Source organism: Dasypus novemcinctus, chromosome X, assembly GCF_030445035.2.
Source record: "Dasypus novemcinctus isolate mDasNov1 chromosome X, mDasNov1.1.hap2, whole genome shotgun sequence".
Taxonomy (NCBI): Eukaryota; Metazoa; Chordata; class Mammalia; order Cingulata; family Dasypodidae; genus Dasypus; species Dasypus novemcinctus.
Window position 1 is genome coordinate 107,068,182 of NC_080704.1, and position 19,792 is coordinate 107,087,973.

Consider the following 19,792-nt stretch of genomic DNA (forward strand, 5'->3'; position numbering starts at 1 on the left):
TACCATGTTCTAAAATTTTATTGAAGAATATCATACATGCATGAAAATATATAAACATTAATGTATAAAGGTGTAGGGAAACGGACTTTGGCCCAGTGGTTAGGGCGTCCGTCTACCACATGGGAGGCCCGCGGTTCAAACCCCGGGCCTCCTTGACCCGTGTGGAGCTGGCCCATGCGCAGTGCTGATGCGCGCAAGGAGTGCCGTGCCACGCAAGGGTGTCCCCCACGTGGGGGAGCCCCACGCGCAAGGAGTGCGCCCGTGAGGAGAGCCGCCCAGCGTGAAAGTAAGTGCAGCCTGCCCAGGAATGGCGCCGCCCACACTTCCCATGCCGCTGACGACAACAGAAGCGGACAAAGAAACAAGACGCAGCAAATAGACACCAAGAACAGACAACCAGGGGAGGGGGGGAAATTAAATAATTAAAAAAAAAAAAAGTATAAAGGTGTAAACCTACAGAACAAACATACATATCATGTTACAGAACTCCCATACATCATTGTATCACCACCTTGCATTATTCTGAAGTATTTGTTATAAACTATGAAAGAGCATCATCAAATAATACTTCTAACTATAGTCCATATCTTACATTTGGTGTATTTTCCCTCCAAACCACCCAGTTATTAACACTTTGTATTAATATTATATATTTGTTATGGATTATGAGTGAATGTTCTCATTTTGTTCTGTTAACCACAGACACTCCCACTCCTGGATTCCCTGTGTTATACACTCTCATGCCTTGTACAATCCATTCAAAGTGTGCAGATAGTGGCTCTTATTTTCATCATGGAGTTTTGCTGTCATCAGCTCAGTCAATTTTGGAGTGTTTCTCTTAGTCCAAAAGGAAAAATCCCTACTCCCTATATCCCTCTGTTTTTGTCCCTTAGAAATTATATAATATTGTCATTGCCATTGTTGCAAAATTATTACAATATTACCATTATCTATCATCCATAAGTTACATTCATTTTATTTTATTTTTTTCTTCCTTTTTTTAATGTTACATTCAAAAAATATAAGAGGTTCGCATATACCCCTCACCCCCCTCACCCCACTCCTCCCACATCAACAACCTCTCTCAATATCATGGCACATTCATTGCATTTGGTGGATACATTTTGGAGCACTGCTGCCCCACATGGATAGTGGTTTACATTGTAGTTTACACTCTCCCCCAGTCCACACAGTAGGCCATGGCAGGACATACAATGTCCAGCATCTGTCCCTGCAGTACCACCCAGGACAACTCCAAGTCCTGAAAATGCCCCCACATCATATCTCTTCTTCCCCCTCCCTACTATACCATGGCCACTTTCTCCACATCAATGCTACAATTTCTTCCATTACTAATCACAGTAGTTCCATAGTCTCCCTTCAGTTTTGCCAGTGTATGCCTCTTGTATCTAGGGCACTCAGGTTAGGTGTATAAATATTTATTATAATTATTCCTTCTTGGTCAATTGCCCCTTCTATTAATATATAATGATCATCTTCATCTCTTATAATAGTTTTGCATTTAAAATCTAGATTTTTTGATATTATTTTCACTACTCCAGATCTTTTTCAATTTTTATTTATTTTTACTTTCAACCTGGTTGTGTCCTTATGTCTGAGGTGAGTCTCTTGTAGAAAACATATAGATGCCTCATATATTTTTCACCCATTCTGTCAGTCTATGTCTTTTAAAAAATATTTATTTATTCCCTCCCCGCCCCCTCATTGCTTTTTATTTTTTTTATTTTTTATTTTTTATTTTTTAAGATTTATTTATTTATTTAATTTCCCCTCCTCCCCTGGTTGTCTGTTCTTGGTGTCTATTTGCTGCGTCTTGTTTCTTTGTCCGCTTCTGTTGTCGTCAGCAGCACGGGAAGTGTGGGTGGTGCCATTCCTCAGCAGGCTGCTCTTTCTTTTCACGCTGGGCGGCTTTCCTCACGGGCGCACTCCTGGCGCGTGGGGCTCCCCCACGCGGGGGACACCCTTGCGTGGCATGGCACTCCTTGCGCGCATCAGCGCTGTGCATGGCCAGCTCCACATGGGTCAAGGAGGCCCAGGGTTTGAACCGCGGACCTCCCATATGGTAGACGGACGCCCTAACCACTGGGCCAAAGTCCGTTTCCCCCTCATTGCTTTTTAAACAAAATTCACATTTTATTTAGATTGAAATAAACTGTACAAAATTGATTTTCTTCACCAAAAATAACAGCAATTTTTTATTATTCCTAGATAAACCCCAAAACACTTCTTTTTGTAGGCTTTCCAGATTTTGCTTATAAGTCAAGATGAAGCAGTAGATATAGTCATGGAAATAGAAGAGACAAATCAGTTGTCAGTATCCATGGCTTCTTGATACTGTCTTACCATGAAACAGAAGTGTTCAACACAGACCTGCTAAAAAGCTTATGAAGGTGTAGGCTCAACAAAGGAATGTAAACAGCTACAACCAGATGTGGAAAAAGGCATTCGAATTGTTACATGCTCCTTTGGGTTCATTTGATAAAGACAAAATCTACACTGAAATCCTTGCTTGGCAAAATCAGTTTCTCTCACTCTCTGGTAATTCCCTTAACTGCCCAATACACATTTTTAACAATATACTTAAAACTCCTACTAGTTAAAAGTCAGTTGTGAGCCTCATTGTTACATTTTATAAAATGTATTTCTTTCCTTCCATATCTCCTCAAAATTTATTTATTCAAAGTACTGATAACCAAACTGATAACCTGATGATTGGATCCACAGTGATGATAAATATTATGTCTAAAATGACTTAACTAAAATAATTCTCGTGTGCCACCAACAGAGATCACACAGAAATGAAATGTGGCACTTTCAGTGCTATCTTTTGGAAGAATGGATGGGTCTTCACAACATAAGAGTTCAAACAGGGGCCCTTTAAATAGGTATATTTTTAATGACTAATGTATTCAATGGGAGATCTATAGGTAAAGAAAGATAATCAGTGATTAAGTGGCCTACATACACCTTAGTTTTCTCACCAAATAGAATATAAAACCTATTTTTGAAAGTCTCTTATGTATTTTCAATGGTTTCTGAATTACTTGTAGGCAGCTCTGACTTAGTTGTATAGAGTTTGATATATGTATCCACTATTAAATCTAGATCATGTTTTATATCAAAATTTATATTAAGCAAAGCCAAGTTACTTGCCCTTTGGTCTGTCAAACTGTTCCTCAAGTATGCTTTGAGTCTCTTTCGTCCATTTTCATAGTGTTCCTTCTCAACCTGCATCACGGGAAGAATACAAAAGACCTTCAACAATGCATAAACATTTGGAAAAAACTTGATGTCAGACAGATGGAGTGCTTCATAAATGGTAGAAGGAAGCTCTATATCTTTCCCTCTGTTTCTACTCGATTCTCCAACAATGAAGCTCAGCTGAGAGTGTCAGGATTGGGTAAGTCACTTCTGTACATGTCAGCATGGTGTTCCTCCGATGTATTGAATTTGAACTGCTCCATGACAGAGAGTACCCAAGGCAAGCATTTAAGAGCTTTGAGGTGCTGTTCTGAGAATAAATCTTTAAGTTCCTGAATAATGTGCTCCACTGTTGGAACACTTAGGGTTTCTTTATAGTAACACTCAGAGGTAAGTTGAGATTCCAGGTTACCTTGCTGAGCCCTGAGGAATTTGCCAGGGAGTTTTGTTTGAATGTCAACTTTGGCTGCCAATTTATGGCTTTCTCAAACCAAAATTCATGGTAAGCTTCAATATTTTCCATCACTTCATTGACTGAATGCAACACTGCAGTCAAGCTGCTGGCTGGAAAGAAGACATCAGAGGTTTGACCCTGGATATTTTTCCCAAAAGCTCTTGTAAAAGATAGGACAGTCCTAAGAACAACAATGGTAACAATGAAATCAAACTTTGTCACTGCACTACAGAGTGCAAATACTCGACCAGCTATACAGTTATTCCATCTAACGTTTGTGTCACTATTTATAATATCTAAACATAAAACATACAAGGATATACACACTGACCAATGGAACTGAATTTAGGGTTCTGATATAGATCCTCATATATACAGCCATATGGTATTTGACAAGGACACCAAACTCTCTCAACGGGGAGAGAATGGCCTCTTTAACAAATGGTGCCTGGTGAACTGGATAGCCAATGTAAAAGAATGAAAGAGGATTACCAACTCACATCCTATGCAAAAATCAACTCAAGATGGATCAAAGACCTAAACATAAGAGCCAAGACCATAAAGTCTTGGAAAGCAATGTAGGGAAGCATCTACAGGACCTTGTAATAGGGAATGGCTTCATGAATTTCCCACCAAAAGAACAAATAGATAAATGGGACTTCCTCAAAATTAAAGCCTTCTGCACCTCAAAGGAGTTTGTCAAGAAAGTGAAAAGAGAGCCTACCCAATGGCAGAAAATATTTGATAAACATATATCTGATAGGAGACATATCTTGCATATATAAAGTACTCCTATATCTTGAAAATAAAAAGACAAACAGCCCATTTAAAAAATGGGAAAAAGATTTGAACAGACACCTCTCCAAAGAAGATATACAAATGGCTAAAAAACACATGAAAAAATGCTCAAAATCATTAGCTACTAGGGAAACGCAAATCAAAACAACAATGAGACACCATCTTACTCCCATAAGACTGGCAGTTATCAAAAAATCAGAAGACTACAAATGTTGGAGAGGATGTGGAGGAATGGGAACACTCATCCACTCCTGGTGGAAATGCAGAAGGATCCAGCCATTCTGGAGGACAGTTTGGCCGTTTCTCAAAAAACTGGCTATAGATTTGCCATATGACCCAGCAATTCTACTGCTGGGTATATACCCAGAAGAACTGAAAACAAGGACACAAACTGATATATGCACACCAATGTTCATAGCAGCACTATTCACTATTGCCAAAAGTTGGAATCAACCCAAACGCCCATCAAAAGATGAATGGATAAATAAAATGTGGTATATACATACAATGGAATACTACTCGCTATAAGAACAAATACAGTACAAGCATGTGGTAACATGGATGAATTTTGAGGACATTATGTTGAGTGAGTGAAGCAAGCCAGGCATTGAAGGACAAATACTACATGACCTCTCTGATATGCAATAAGCAAACCAAGCTGTCTCAGAGAGCTAGAGACTGGATTATAAACTTAAAGGAAGTTGGAGGGTAGAAGAATGTTGTGAGCTGACACCTACATGGGTGAAATCTATGATAAGCTGGAGGTAAGTATTTGTACAAGGAAGGGATAAAATGGGGGTATAGGGATACCTTTGGGTGGGGCTTTGTGGGTTTGAGGGGGCAAGGGATGGGAGGATAGGTCAGATGGCCCAAGAAATTGTGGGGAAGGTGATGGGAACATTTGAACATAGATTGTCTGGTATGTGGTTGAAATTATAATGTAGAGAAAACACTTTAGGAAATATAATACAGAAGGTTACCTGTTTAAGATGCTTAAAGGGGAGCATCTGACACAGGGCAAGCTTACAGGGAGTGTGTGAGTGCTCATTTTGTCATAGTGGGTTATATCATTGGGTGGAGACCCATACAATGAGAGTGAAGGTAAACCCACATCCTGGGGAGGACTGATGTTCTCAAACAGAGGGATTTGTATCTCTCGAGAGAATTGGTGGCTCCCAGTGGTTTGGGGCAGACAAGTATGTCAAGCCCTCAACATTGTTGCAAGTATCTCTGAATATGGTCCTTCAGATAATGATGATTGACTGTCATGGTGGGCCGTGGGGGTGGGGGAAAGAGGTGTTGAATAGATGGAATCAGTGTAACTGTGGGGCAATAGAAGTGTTCCACAAGATCATGCAATGATGGATATAGGACATGTTAAATTACACCAAAAATGTATAAAAGTCTATAGGCTAAAATGCAAACCGTAGTGTAAAACATAAGATAACTAAAAATTTAGAAAATTGTATAGTCGAAAATAAAAACCATAATGTAAACTCAAATAGAACCATGTTTGAAAGCTATTGTTTCAATATCTGTACATCAGCTGCAGCAATATAATATGAACATGGAAAAATATCATTGCTGGGAAAGGGAAAAAGGGTTTGATATTGGATATATGGGAGTACCATATATCATATATGTGAATTACTGTGATCTAAAACTTATGTGAAGACAAACTTAAAAATCAGAAAAAAAAAGAAAGTATGTAGGAACTGAGGAAGAAATGGAAGAAATTGCCTTGCCACTGCTCATACAGGGCAACACCTATAGCAGTGACGAAAGGCAAAATTTCAAAAACAAAGCTTTTTCATTTTTTCATTTTTTGATACCCCATATATTTAATTTTTCTTATTTACTATGTATTCTATATCTAACCTTTAAACCCATCACTATATTCCATTTTCCTATTAATGGAACCTGGCAATATATTAGGCTTTCTTTTTAAAGAAGTTTTGGACTACAGAGAGGTTCAACTATGGCAGGAAGGAACACTGGCATGGGGTGTTATTAATAGGTGCACATGGTTGGGAGGGAGTTCTCCAGGGCATTTACACAAGGTACATAAAAATGTTTGGATATTTTCATAGTGGTTTCAGTTAAAAAAACGACAACTGAGAGAGTGCTGAGTTCCTACCCAGGGGAGCTCTATCACATTCCCCAATGGAACAGCAACAATCCCTCAAGTGCAATGGCAAAGACCAATAAAGATGGATGGTCCAACAATGAGCCCTTTATACTGTTGGCTCCGATTATGAGACTGTTTGCCTGAAATATGAACTAAGCCTAGAGCTGCAGGATGCCAAATAGTTACCTCCTGAGAACCTCCATGTTGCTCATATGTGGCCACTCTGTAAGCCAAACTCAGCATGTAAATGCATTACCTTGCTCCCAGTGTGGGACATGACTCCTGGGGATGAGCCTCCCTGGTGCCAAGGGATTACTACCAAGCACCAGCTGATGATGTAACTAGAAAAAGACCTTGAATAAAAGGGTCAACTCAGACCAGCAGAATATCTCAGCCTACATGTAATATCAGGTGTTAAAAACTGCTTTTTTGACCTTGGATAAAAGGGGAAATTGAAAGGACAAATGAGTTTATATGACTATGAGTCTCCAAAAAAGAATTGGGCGGTCATCAGAGGGGTAATGCTTACACATGCCTCAGCAGGGTACCAGAGACATCCAAAGTAGATTGAAACCCACATACTGGGTTCTCCTGAGGGCTACAGAGACCCACATGTTCTATGGTCATGGCAGATGGCTCTGGAGTTCAGGGCCGTGTCAATTGGCCCTACTTTGGAATTTGTGTTCCTGAGCGTGGTGGAGTGGGACTCAGATATGACCGTTCTACACATGCCTCTTCTGTTACTTTTACCAGACCTGTGGTTGGTGTTTGGGTTGGTGTATACTCAGGAGATCTGAATCTCTGGACTATCCATGTGACAACCAGGCCCTCAGCCTCAGCAGACTTGCAACTCCTACCCTCTGGTTTATTGGACTTACACTGGCCAGCTAACAGGGAGCTGAAGAAGGTCAACCACCACACCAGAGAGCCAAGAGTGCCTACAACTTCAAGCAGGAGAATTGCATCCATCATCCATGTGTAATCTAAGCCCCCTCTTGATGTAGAGGGGTACTGGACATAACCATCCCAGGGTCCACAGGATGAAGGTTAGAGTATAGACTAGAGTGGACTTACTGGTGTTCTGCTGGGGAACTATTGTGATTAGTAAGGGAAGAAAATGTAATATCGATGTGGAGAAAGTGGCCATGGTAGCTGCTGATGGTAGGGAGAGGGAAGAAGAGATACAATGTGGGCGCATTTTCAGGATTTGGAGTTGTCCTGGGTGGTGTTGCAGGGACAGATGCTGGACATTGTGTGTCCTGCCATGGCCCACTGGGTGGGATGGAGGAAAGTATAGACTACAATGTAGACCACTGTCCATGTGGTGCAGCAGTGCTCCAAAATGTATTCACCAGGTGCAGTGAATGTGCCACGATGATGGAAGAGGTGGCTGATGTGGGAGGAGTGGGGTAGGGCGGGTGGGAGGTATATGGGGACCTCATATTTTTTGTATGTAACATTTAAAAGAAAATGAAGAAAAAAAAATAATAAACATAAAACAAGTGCTTGCAGGAGACCCACTAAAATTTCAAAAGCATCATGCCTGCCTGTCCACTGAGAATGGCAAATTTCCTTCAGTTCATTTCCCCTTTCTTCATTGTTCTGAAAAAGGACAGAAATTACACTGTCAGGTTCTAAAAGTAGTAGTGGTGATCGATGGAAAAAAGAAGAAACTTCCTCAATTGTTCCCAATGCAACAGATATTCCCATCATAGGCACTGATTTAGCTAACCACGTATTTAAGGCACAGGAAGAGCAGAGTGTGTAGACAATTGGGGATATTTCTCTAGAAGTCTAGAAGCAACACCTTTCATTTTCGAAGAAAATCCACTGGACACTATGTAAGCCTGTCCATGACCGTACTCCATGTTCATTCCCACTTCTCGGTTATTGTAGTGTGAAATTTCACAGCCAAAATTCCTGCATCAGCTTCACAAGGCATTAAGTTCACAAATTCCTCTCTCAGATTATGAGATTCATTTCCAAACCTCACCAACACAGGCATATGTTCTTCCCCTGCTATGTCCACCACATCATCAGTGATGATGGAAAAGAAGTGTGAGTCTCACTTCCCTGAGGGTTTCTTCCTGAATGCATCTCTCGCATGTCTCTATCATCTGTTTCTGCTGTGTTTTTGAACAGAAAAATGTGTTCAAAGCTATTGTTTCAAAGCGCTTTCTCAGAACCTCTTCACCAGAATTTATTCGACACTCCAGCAGTGCTTGAAAGTAATCAGGGGTAAAGAGACCTTCCGGGAGTCATCAGCCTCATGTCCATCCAGAGGTATGGTTTATTTTCCCATAAGAATCAAAATTTCAAATAAAGATTTTAGGTATTCTTTGTTTTCCTTCTTTTCAATGATTAAAGGTAAAATGACATCATCCTGTTCTTTACCCCCTTCTTCTGCATTGGGGTTCTGAGTATTGCTGTTGTTTGATTCTTTATGTTTTTGTTCCCGATCAGAAGTTTCATCAATTTTTCTCTGACTCAGTGTCCTGATTTCATCTTCACTCAATTCTTTTATTCGTTTTCTGTGTCTACTATGTGGATTATTCAAATGACTGGCAGATCAAATATTGTTGATATAGCATTATCTTTAAGAACTGTCCTGTAAGAACTAGTTCTACAGATCATAGAAATCTCCAAGTGTTTGGCACATAACCTATAATGTTTATTTAGCTGATCAGGTGTTTTATCTTCTAAGTCTGCTCTCCTACAATTCTCCACCCACTTCTGGCATCTGGCCAGTCCCGCAGGAACCTGAAGTAGGCCAGATCGGAGTGCGTGCTCTTCTGCGTGAAGTTGGGGGCAGCGCAGAAGTTCCATATTGTCGCCAGCCCACTGGCTGGCCCAGTCTTTCCCTCCCCACCTCCTCAGGGCAGCCAGCCAGCCCGTCGGGGCCAGGAAAGGGAGCCAGGCTCACCGCCGGCTCAGCAAGACCCCTCTCAATGTTTTTGCATTTGCTGTCTGCTTTCTGTGACCATTTGCTATGTGTTCTTCTGTGTCTACTTGTCTTCTTTTCAGGCAGCACCAGGAACCAATCCTGGGATCTTCTGGATTGGGGGAGAGGCACTCTATCTTTTGCACCACCTCAGCTCCCTGGTCTGCTGCATCTCTTATTGTCTCTACTCTGTGTCTCTTTTTGCTGCATCATCTTGCTGTGCCAGCTCTATGCTCAGGCCAGCTTGCCACATGGGCCAGCACTCCTGTGCAGGCCAGCATTCCACATGGACCAGCACTCCACGTGCCCCAGCTCTGTACTCCAGCCAGCTGGCCATGTGGGCCACCTTGACTTCACCAAGAGACCCTAGGAATTGAACCATGGACTTCCTATATGGTAGATGGGAGCCCGATTGCTTGAGCCACATGTGCTTCCCAGTCTATCTTTTGATTGGAGATTATTTCCTTAAATATTTTTTTCTGTTCTTTTTCTGTTCTCTTCACCTTCTGGGACACTGATAACACATATGTATGTGTTTTTCACATTGTTCTTCAATTTCCTGTTCCATTTTTTCCATTCTTTTGTCTTTCTGTTCTCCTCTCTTTTCAACTTCAGATGCTCAGTGCGCCAATTCACTATTCAAATCTGCTCTTATATGCATCTAATGTATTTCCGACCCTGAGATGGCTCCCTATTCTGTTTGCTTGTTTGTTTTTTGTTTTGTTTTGTTTTGTTTTTTTGCTGATTGTCTGCTTGCTTTTTTGCTCATTGCATGCTAATTTCTTCTTTAGGAGGCACTGGGAATCTCCCATGTGGGAGGGAGGCACCCAACTGCTTGAGCCACATCTGCTTCCTGCTTGTTTTTTTGGTTTTGCTTGCTGTCTGCTCATTGTTTTCTCCTTGTCTTGCTCATTGACAGCTTGTTGTTTTTTCTCATTGTCTACTCATTTTTTTGTCTGCTCATTGTTTTTGTTTGTTGTCAGCTCATTGTCTGTTTATCTTCTTTAGGAAGCATCAGGAACCAAACCCCGGACCTCCCATGTGGGAGGCAGATGCTCACCTGCTTGAGCAACATCAACTCCCACTGTAATGTATTTTTTTAAAGATTTATTTATTTACATTATTTATCCCCCCCCCCCCTACACCCCGAATGGTTCTCTTGTCTATCTGTTCATTGCTCATCTTCTCCATGAGGCACTGGGAACTGAACCCAGGACCTCCCACGTGGGAGGGGAGTGCCCAGCAGCCTGAGCCACATCCACTCCCCATGGACTGTGGCATCTGCTGGCTTGTGGCATCTGCTCATTTAGGCATCTGCTTGTGCTGGGGTGTGCTGGGGTGTGGTTTCTAGTTTATTGTGGCGGGGTGTGGCATCTAGCTCATTGACAGGATACAATGTCTATCTCATTGTGGTGGGTGCAGACATCTGCTTGTCTTCTTTGGGAGGCATCAGGACCTGAATCCGGGACTTCTCATAGGGTAGGTGGGTGCCCAACTGAGCCACATCTTTTTCCCTCTAATATATTTTTAATCTTATCCATTGTATCTTTCATTCCTATAAGCTTTGTTCCTTTTCTTTGCAGTCTTTCAAATTGTTGTGTTCATCCAGTGTCTTCTTTTTATTTTTCTAACACATTAAATTTTTTTTAAAAAGCATCTTTAAATTACATAAATGTTACATAAAAAATATAGGGGATTCTCTTATGCCCCACTCCCTACCCCTCCCATACTTTCCCACATTAGCAACATCCTTCATTAGTGTGGTGTATTTGTTACAATTGATGAGCACATATTGAAGCATTTCCACTAACCGTAGAATATAGTTTATACTCTGTCCCACACAATTTTGTAAGTTATGACAAAATATATAATGACCTGTATCTGTTATTGCAATGTCATATAGGACAACTCCAATGTCCTGAAAGTGCCTCCATGTTACACCTATTTTTCCCTTTCCCTCCCCTCAGAACTTCTGGAGGCTACTACTTCCTCATCAATGATAAAAGTTCTTCCATTGCTAGAATAAAAATACGTCTATAGTAGAAGAATAATAAGAGTACTTTAGTCCATTGTTCATTCCCCAATCTTGAGGATTTGGGGACGGTGATGCCCACTCTGACTCTAATTAAGAATGGGGCTTATATCCCATGGGGCAGATGGATGGGACTATCTTGCTTGCAGTTGCAGACTCTCTGTTCCTTGGGATGGGTGTTGTCCATCATCATCTCCTTGTTAATTGTCCTGCACGAGTACAATGAACTGGAGAGTAGGTGTTGCAACTCTGCTGAGATTCAGGGCCTAACTGGCACATGGATGGACCAAAGATTTAAGTCTCTTGGACATACACCTATCAAGTATAGTACTAAATATAGGTTCAGATAAAAGGGGCAGAATGGCCATGTGTAGAGAAATCAGAAATGAGTCCAACTTTGTCATACTGGGGGAGCATAAATTCCAAAGTAAGGCCCACTGGCAGGGCATCAAACTCCTGAGCTGTCTGCCCTGCCTAAAGTGTCTGAATGTCTCTAGAGCCTTCAGGAGCCCTGCTACTGAGGCAATATTTACTGTGGCAATCAATGAGATCCTGCTGACATGTGCATAAGTGTAACCTCTGGAATGACCTCACGACTCACTTGAAATCTCTTAGCTATTAAAAACTCATTGGTATTTATGATTTTCCCTTTTGGTCAAGGTCTTTTTCCAGGCACATTACTAGTTGGCACTTGGTAATAATCCCTTGGAGGCTCATCTCCAGGAGTCATGTCCCATGCCCGGGGAGGGGAAGGTAATGAATTTATGTGCTGAGTTTGACTTAGAGAGAGGCCACATTTGACAACCAGGAGGCCTTCAGGAAATAACTCTTAGGCAATATGTAATACTAGGCTAAGTTTCAATTTCAAAAGAAAAGATTCGTAAGGACAGTCATCAATATCCTTTATTTCAATGGGTTGAGGGGGGTGGGGAGTATATAGGGACCTCATATTTTTTTAATGTAATATTAAAAAAAATAAAGACAAAAAAAATAAAGAATGCTTTTGAGGTAACTGGCAAAAAAAAATCCTTTATTTCTTTAGTGGTATTTTCTTTCAACTGCTTGAATTGATTTAGGAGATTTGTGTGATTATCATTAATTAGTTGTCTTAGATCCTCATCAGGATTTTGGTTTGTTCCTTTGGTTGGGCCATCTCTTCCTGTTTCTTATTATGGCTTGCAATTTTTTGCTGATGTATAGGCATCTGAATATGTTGGTGAATTCTCTCTGATGGTCAATTTCTCTTTCTTGCCTAGTGGTTTTGTTTCATGTCTCTTTTGTGATTTTTGGTTCATCTTATTCTGAGTCTTTAAAATTGCCCGGCTTAAGTTATCAATATAGGGCCAGGGAGTCACTAATGGGTCACAGTTCTGCCCCCCATGAGTTTGGGACAGTTAACCCTTAAAAGCAGTTTTTTCTACTTGCAGTTTCCTGGCTGGCCTGCAGGTGTCATTCATTGGTGAATCTTTCCATGGAGGTGACCCTCAACCTCCACTTGCGCATGATTCTGGTATGGCCAGAGCAGAGATTCAAAGTGGGCTCTGCTGGTCAAATTTACTGGAAAAGAAACCACTTTCCACCCTCTTCTGCATCCTCCCTCTTCCCAGGGAGGAAGACATCTCCTCTCCTCCCAGTTGGCTGCAGTGAGCCATGGGTTTATACAGGCTGTTCACCTTGAGGGTGGGGTATGGGTGCCATTCCCAGCCACTGGTTTAACAACTCGTGGTTTTCATTTTGACTTCTTCATCTCTGTCCCTCACCCTCCTGGGGGTGTGTGTGCAGCACTCTCCTGGTCTACAGAGTAGACCTACAGAGTAGGTTCCTTGGATAGCTTTTGCCCTTCTTCTGTTGTTTTTGTGGGAGGGTTGAGCCTTGCCTACCTACTCCAATGCCATCTTCCTGGAAACCCATCTGTCCCTTCTCAATGATTTTGTTTTTGTAGTGGTAGTGTTGATTTATTTAGTGCAATAGTGTTTCCAGTGTACAGATCAAGAAACTGAATACTGCATTATGAAATATTGCATAAGTGTTGGATGTATTTATCCAATATGGCTAATTAATTTTTACTCACTAGAGACTAATGTGCATGTATCAAGCATTACTGTAGGGATTATGAACCATGTGAAAAACCTACTTAAATTCATATTTCTACATGTTATTTCTTTTTTTTAAGTTTTTTTAACGATGAAATTTTAAAAATTATTTTTAAAGATACACAAATCACACAAAATGTTACAATAAAAAATATAAGAGGTTCCCAAATACTCCACTTCCCACCCCACCCCCCACTCCTTCCACATCGACAACTTCTTTCATTAGTGTGGTACATTCTTTGCATTTGATGAGTGCATTTTGGAGCATTGCTACACAGCATGGACTATAGTTTATGTTGTAGTTTACACTCTCTCCCGGTCCATTTAGTGGGTTATGGCAGGATATATAAAACGTCCTGCATCTGGCCCTACAATATCATTCAGGACAAGGCCAACTCCTGAAAATACCCCAATATCACACCTCTTTTTCTGCCTTCAGCAACTCCCATGGCCACTGTCTCCATATCAATGATATAATTTCTTCCATTGCGAGAGTCACAATAATTCTATAGTAGAATGCCAGTAAGTCCATTCTAATCCACATTTTATTCCTCCATCCTGAGGACTCTGGGATGGCACTGGAGATTGAACAAAGGACCTCGTACGTGGGAGGCAGGCACTCAAACACTCAGCTACATCTGTTCCTCCTCAATGATTTTCAACATGGGCTTGAGCAACTGATTGGCATTTCCTGAGGTAGGGAAGCCTAGCAGAGGAGGAGGTTGGGGGTGATAGTGGAGACTGTAGTTGGTAAAAAAAATTTTTACAAACTAGTTCATTTTCATTATTCTATTAAAAGGTACATAGACTTTAGTCAAATAAAATTCCAGGAATATCTGAAGAGCTCTATTATTACATTTAATTCTTAATAACTTGAGTGCCTTTGGATGGTTGAAGGGTTTAGCATCTCACTTTTTTTCAAGTCTTGCTATGCATGACCTTTATAATTTGCTTAATGATACTTCCCTCTCTGACCTTAATATTACTTCTGCAGAACCATTTCTACCAGACTAAATTTATGGTGTATTTATGTCTATGATGATTTTAAGTTTTAGTAAGGCCATGAATTTTAAAGTACTGTAGATATGTTCCTTCTTACTTTTTATTATCAACTTTTTCAAATATACATAAAAGTAGAATAGTAGGGGATTGCCATACTCCCATGAACCAACTTCAACAATTCTTTCTTTCCCTCTTTATAAATTTTATTGTGGTGATATGCACATATATACATATATTTATGTATACAGCATAAAATTGGGGACATTTTAATCATTTTCAAATGTATAATTCAATGGCATTGATTACATTTACACTGTTGTGCTATCATCACCATCATATATTATTTATCTATTCACTTGTTCATGATCACTTGGGTTGTTTTAGCTATGGTGAGTAAAGCTGCTATGAATACCAGTGTACAAGTATCTAAGTACCTGCTTTCAATTCTTTTTCATATAAAGCTGGCGGCAGACTTGCTGGCTCATATGGTAATTCTATGTTTTACTTTTTGAGGAACCACCAAGTTGTTTTCCAAAGTGGTTTAACTGTTTTACATTCCCACCAACAATGTATGGGGGCTTATTTATTTATATTTTTTTATTTGGTTGTTTGTCTTTTTATTGTTGTAGGATTTCTTTATAAACACTGGGTATTAAACTCTTATCAGACATGTGGTTTCCAAATATTTTCTCCCATTGAGTAGGTTGTCATTTTACTTTCATGATGAAGTCCTTTGATGCAAAGAAGTTTTAAATTTGGATGAGGTCTCATTTATCTAATATTACTTTTGTTGGATATGCTTTTGGCGTAAAGTCTAAGAAACCATTGCAAAGCAGAATGTCCTGAAGATGCTTCCCTACATTTTCTTCTAGGATTTTTATAGTTCTGGTTCTTATATTTAGGTTTTTTGGTCCATTTCGAGTTAGTTTTTGTATATGTTGTGAAATAGAACTTCCCCTCCATTCTTTTGCATGTGGACATCCAGTTTTCCCAGCACAATTTGTTGAAGAGACTATTCTTTCCCCACTGAGTGGACTTGACTCCCTTATCAAAAACCAATTGGGGAGCAGATTTGGCTCAAGCAATTGAGCACCTGCCTCCCACATGGAAGGTCCTGGGTTTGGTTCCTTGGTGCCTCCTAAAGAAGCTGCAGTGAGCTGCAAGTGGAAGTAGCTCAAGTGGTTGGGCACTTGCCTTCTACGTGGAACATCAGTGGTTTGGTTCCTGGTGCTTCCTGAGGAAGATGAGCAGACAACAAGCAGACAGACGAGGGAGACATGGCGAGGGGAGGGGGAATAAAAAATAAACTAAAGATTAAGAATGCACTTTGTTAATAAAAATTTGTAAACAAATACCAGACACTGTAAAGAGTATATACTAGCTATATCCACTACATTAATTAAAAAGAAATAAAAAACAATTGGTGGGAGCAGATGTAGCTCAAGTGGTTGACGACTGCTTCCTATGTACGAGGTCCAGGGTTCAATCCCTAGTACCTCCTAAAATTAAAACAGATAAATGAAAAAAACCCAACTCTCATTGGGGAGTGGATGTAGCTCAGTGATTGAACACCTGGTTCCCATGTACAAGGTCCAGGGTTCAATCCCTGGTACCTCCTAAAAAAACACACACACAAACATTTGTCCATGGATGTGTGTGTCTATTTCTGAACTCTCAATTCTTTTCCACTGATGTATATATCTGTTCTTGTGCCAATACCATACTGTTTTTTGTTTGTTTGTTTGTTTCAAGGTACTGGGATCAGGGATTGAACCCAGGACCTCCCATGGTGGGGAGCAGGCATTCAATTGCTTGACCACTTTCGCTCCCAGTACCATACTGTTTTTTTTTGTTTTTTTTTAAAGATTTATTTTTATTTATTTAATTCCCCTCCCCTCCCCCGGTTGTCTGTTTTCTGTGTCTTTTTGCTGCGTCTTGTTTCTTTGTCCGCTTCTGTTGTCGTCAGCGACACGGGAAGTGTGGGCGGCGCCATTCCTCAGCAGGCTGCTCCCTCCTTCGCGTTGGGCGGCTCTCCTTATGGGTGCACTCCTTGCGTGTGGGGCTCCCCTATGTGGGGGACACCCCTGTGTAGCACGACACTCCTTGCGCACATCAGCACTGTGCATGGGCCAGCTCCACACGGGTCAAGGAGGCCCGGGGCTTGAACCACGGACCTCCCATGTGGTAGACGGACGCCCTAACCACTGGGCCAAAGTCCGTTTTCCACTACCATACTGTTTTGACCATTGTAGCTTTATAAGTTTTAAAATGGAGAAGTGTAAGTCCTTCATTTTTGCTCTTCATTTTCAACATGATGTTGGCTATTTGGGGCCCCTTACCTTTCCACGTAAATTTGATGATTGGCTTTTCCATTTTTGCAAAGAAGCCTATTGATTGGGATTGCATTGAATTTATAAATTACTTCGGGTAGAATTGACATCTTAACAATATTTCGTCTCCAATCCATGAGCATGAAATGTCCTTCCATTTATTTAGGTCTTTGTTTAATTTCTTTTAGCACTGTTTTGTATTTTTCATGTATACGTCCTTTACATCCTTGGTTAGATTTACTCCTATATATTTGATTCTTTTTTTTTTTTCTCATTTCTTCTTCAGAATGTCCATAACTAGTGTATAGAAACACTACTAATTTTTGCATTTTCAACTTGTACCACACCACTTTGCTGAAGTCGTTTATTAGCTGTAGTAGCTTTGTTGTAGACTTTTTTGTACTTTCTGCCTATAGGTTCATGTCACCTGCAAATAAAGTTTTACTTCTTCCTTTCCAAAGTGGATGGCTTTAATTTCTTTTTCTTGTCTAATTGTTCTGGCTAGAACTTCCAGTTCAATGTTGAATAACAGTGGTGAGAGTGGGCTTCCTTGTCTTCTTCCTGATCTTAGAGGGAAAGCTTTCAGTCTTTCAACTGCTGATTTTGATGTTAGCTGTGGGTTTTTTAATATATGCCTTTTGTCATGTTGAGGATGTTTCCTTCTATTCCTAGCGTTCTAAATGATTTTTTTTAATAAAAAAAAGGGTGCTAGATTTTGTAAAATGCGTTTTCTGTATCAATTGAAATGATCATGTTTTTTCTTTCATTCTGTTTATGTGCTATATTACAACACCAATATAATTACTACCCATATGGTTTCCAAAACATTGCTATTATTTTGCAGTTTTATTATCCTCAGAGTATATCTATTAGGGATATATGGTCAAATTACTATGGCTTCCTCCTATATTTTATTATAAAAATTTCAAAGATACAGAAAAGTAGAAATAATTGCCCTAATTACTGTGTTCTAGAGTCACTTGAGGGAAGCAGATGTGGCTCAAGCAATTGAGCTCTTGCTTACCACACGGGAATTCCCTGGTTCGGTTCCCAGTGCCTCTTAAAGAAGACAGTGGGATGGCACGATGGGCAGGTGCAGCAAGCTGACACAAGAGACACAAGAGGAAAAACATAATGAGAAATACAACATAGCAGGCAGTGGAGGTTCCCAGTGCCTCCTAAAGAGGACAAGCAAGATAGTGAGCTGGTGCAATGGGCAAGCATGGCAAGCTGATGCAACAAGAGACACAAGAAGAAAAACACAATGAAAGACAAAACAAAGGAGGGAATTTAGGTGGCTCAAGCAATTAGGCACCTCCCTCCCATATCAGAGGGCTGGGGTTCGGTTCCCAGTGCCTCCTAAAGAAACAAGGAAGATGAACAGACACAGTAAGTGCAAACAATGAGGGGGTGGGAAGAAATAAATAAATCTTTAAAAAAATAAAGTCACTTGAAAGAATTCTTTTTTTTTTTTCATGGTTATGCTACCATCTGGATACTCAGGTTCATTTGCTGAATTTTGCTTTCAACTCTTGTTAGTTTGCTTTTATTTTCATTATAGTTTAATTTTGTTTTCTAAATATGTAAAATATTTGCCTCGTTCTGTTAAACTGTAAAACAAAATTGAAGACTACTTATTAGAAAAGACTAGCTTATCTTCCTGTTCACTCCTTCCTGTTTATTTTCTGCCTCAAAAGGTAACCATTTTAAAATAATTATGGTTTATCCTACCTTTTCTTATCATTTTTGTGGTTTATAACTTTTTATTTGATGATCATTATACAGACATTATGGGCAATTTATTCACAATTCTTAATGCAAGTACAGAAAATCTACAACAATTATATGGATATAATCCTTTTCTAAATGGTTGAGTCCAGCTACTTTCCAGCTTAAGACCTGGTGCTAAATTGTCCTTAAAAGGAGGATCTTGAGTACCAATATGCCAATATGTTCAAATATTCATAAGCTGGTTAAATCTAAAGTTCCATTCATTCGTGATTTAATAACAGCTACACTACATACTAAAAATTTCCCATTCTTTCACAGAACATGAACAAAGTTATCAGAAAAAACTGGACTACCACAACCAAAGATGTCACAGTTGGCACACAATTCTGATAAGGTAAGCCAAGGTCAGGGAGTAATGTTCTTTAAGACACAATACTAATAACAAATAACCTGAATAAATAATTTGAAGTGTTTATGACATGTTAACTGCATGCTGTTCTGAACCTCTTACTTATGATTTAGTTATGCTTCATATCAAAGAATATAAAAACTAGCTCTGCTTCCCAGTCTATGGAATGTTAAGGTGACAGACAAGGCAATCACAGCTTCCTTTAATTCAATATGCCACTAATTTCTGGATTTACAGAAAAATAAATATCCAGCACATGATTTCACCTCCTATAGAAAGCATTTACACTTATCTAAATATATTTTGAAACTGGAATGAGGTGGGATTTTTCTTTTCTAAAAATGTAGTTCTGGAGCTACTAAAAAACACATTTTCAAAATAGTTGATAAAAAAGAATTCTTCCAGACTGTATAAGAAGGGAAGGACCAGGACTACTGATAACACTTGATATAAGCTTGCCAATCAGACTTGGCTTTTTTCCTTCCTATTATATGAAAGGCTTTGATTTCCCTTTTTTGTTTGTCCTTTTCTGCTATCTTTAGTGTTTGCACATTTTTTTTTCTGAAGATTTTTCCTGTTACCTTTTTAATAAGATTAGCTTCAACTTTTGCAGGAGTAGGTTTAGCCTACAATCTGCCAGTCTCCTCCTGGG

General features: G+C 39.9%; 1 pseudogene; it reads right to left on the reverse strand.

Moving 5' to 3' along the window:
- Positions 1 to 3,036: 3,036 nt before the first annotated feature.
- LOC139437998 (52 kDa repressor of the inhibitor of the protein kinase pseudogene) lies at positions 3,037 to 17,043 on the reverse strand (annotated as a pseudogene).
- Positions 17,044 to 19,792: the final 2,749 nt, after the last annotated feature.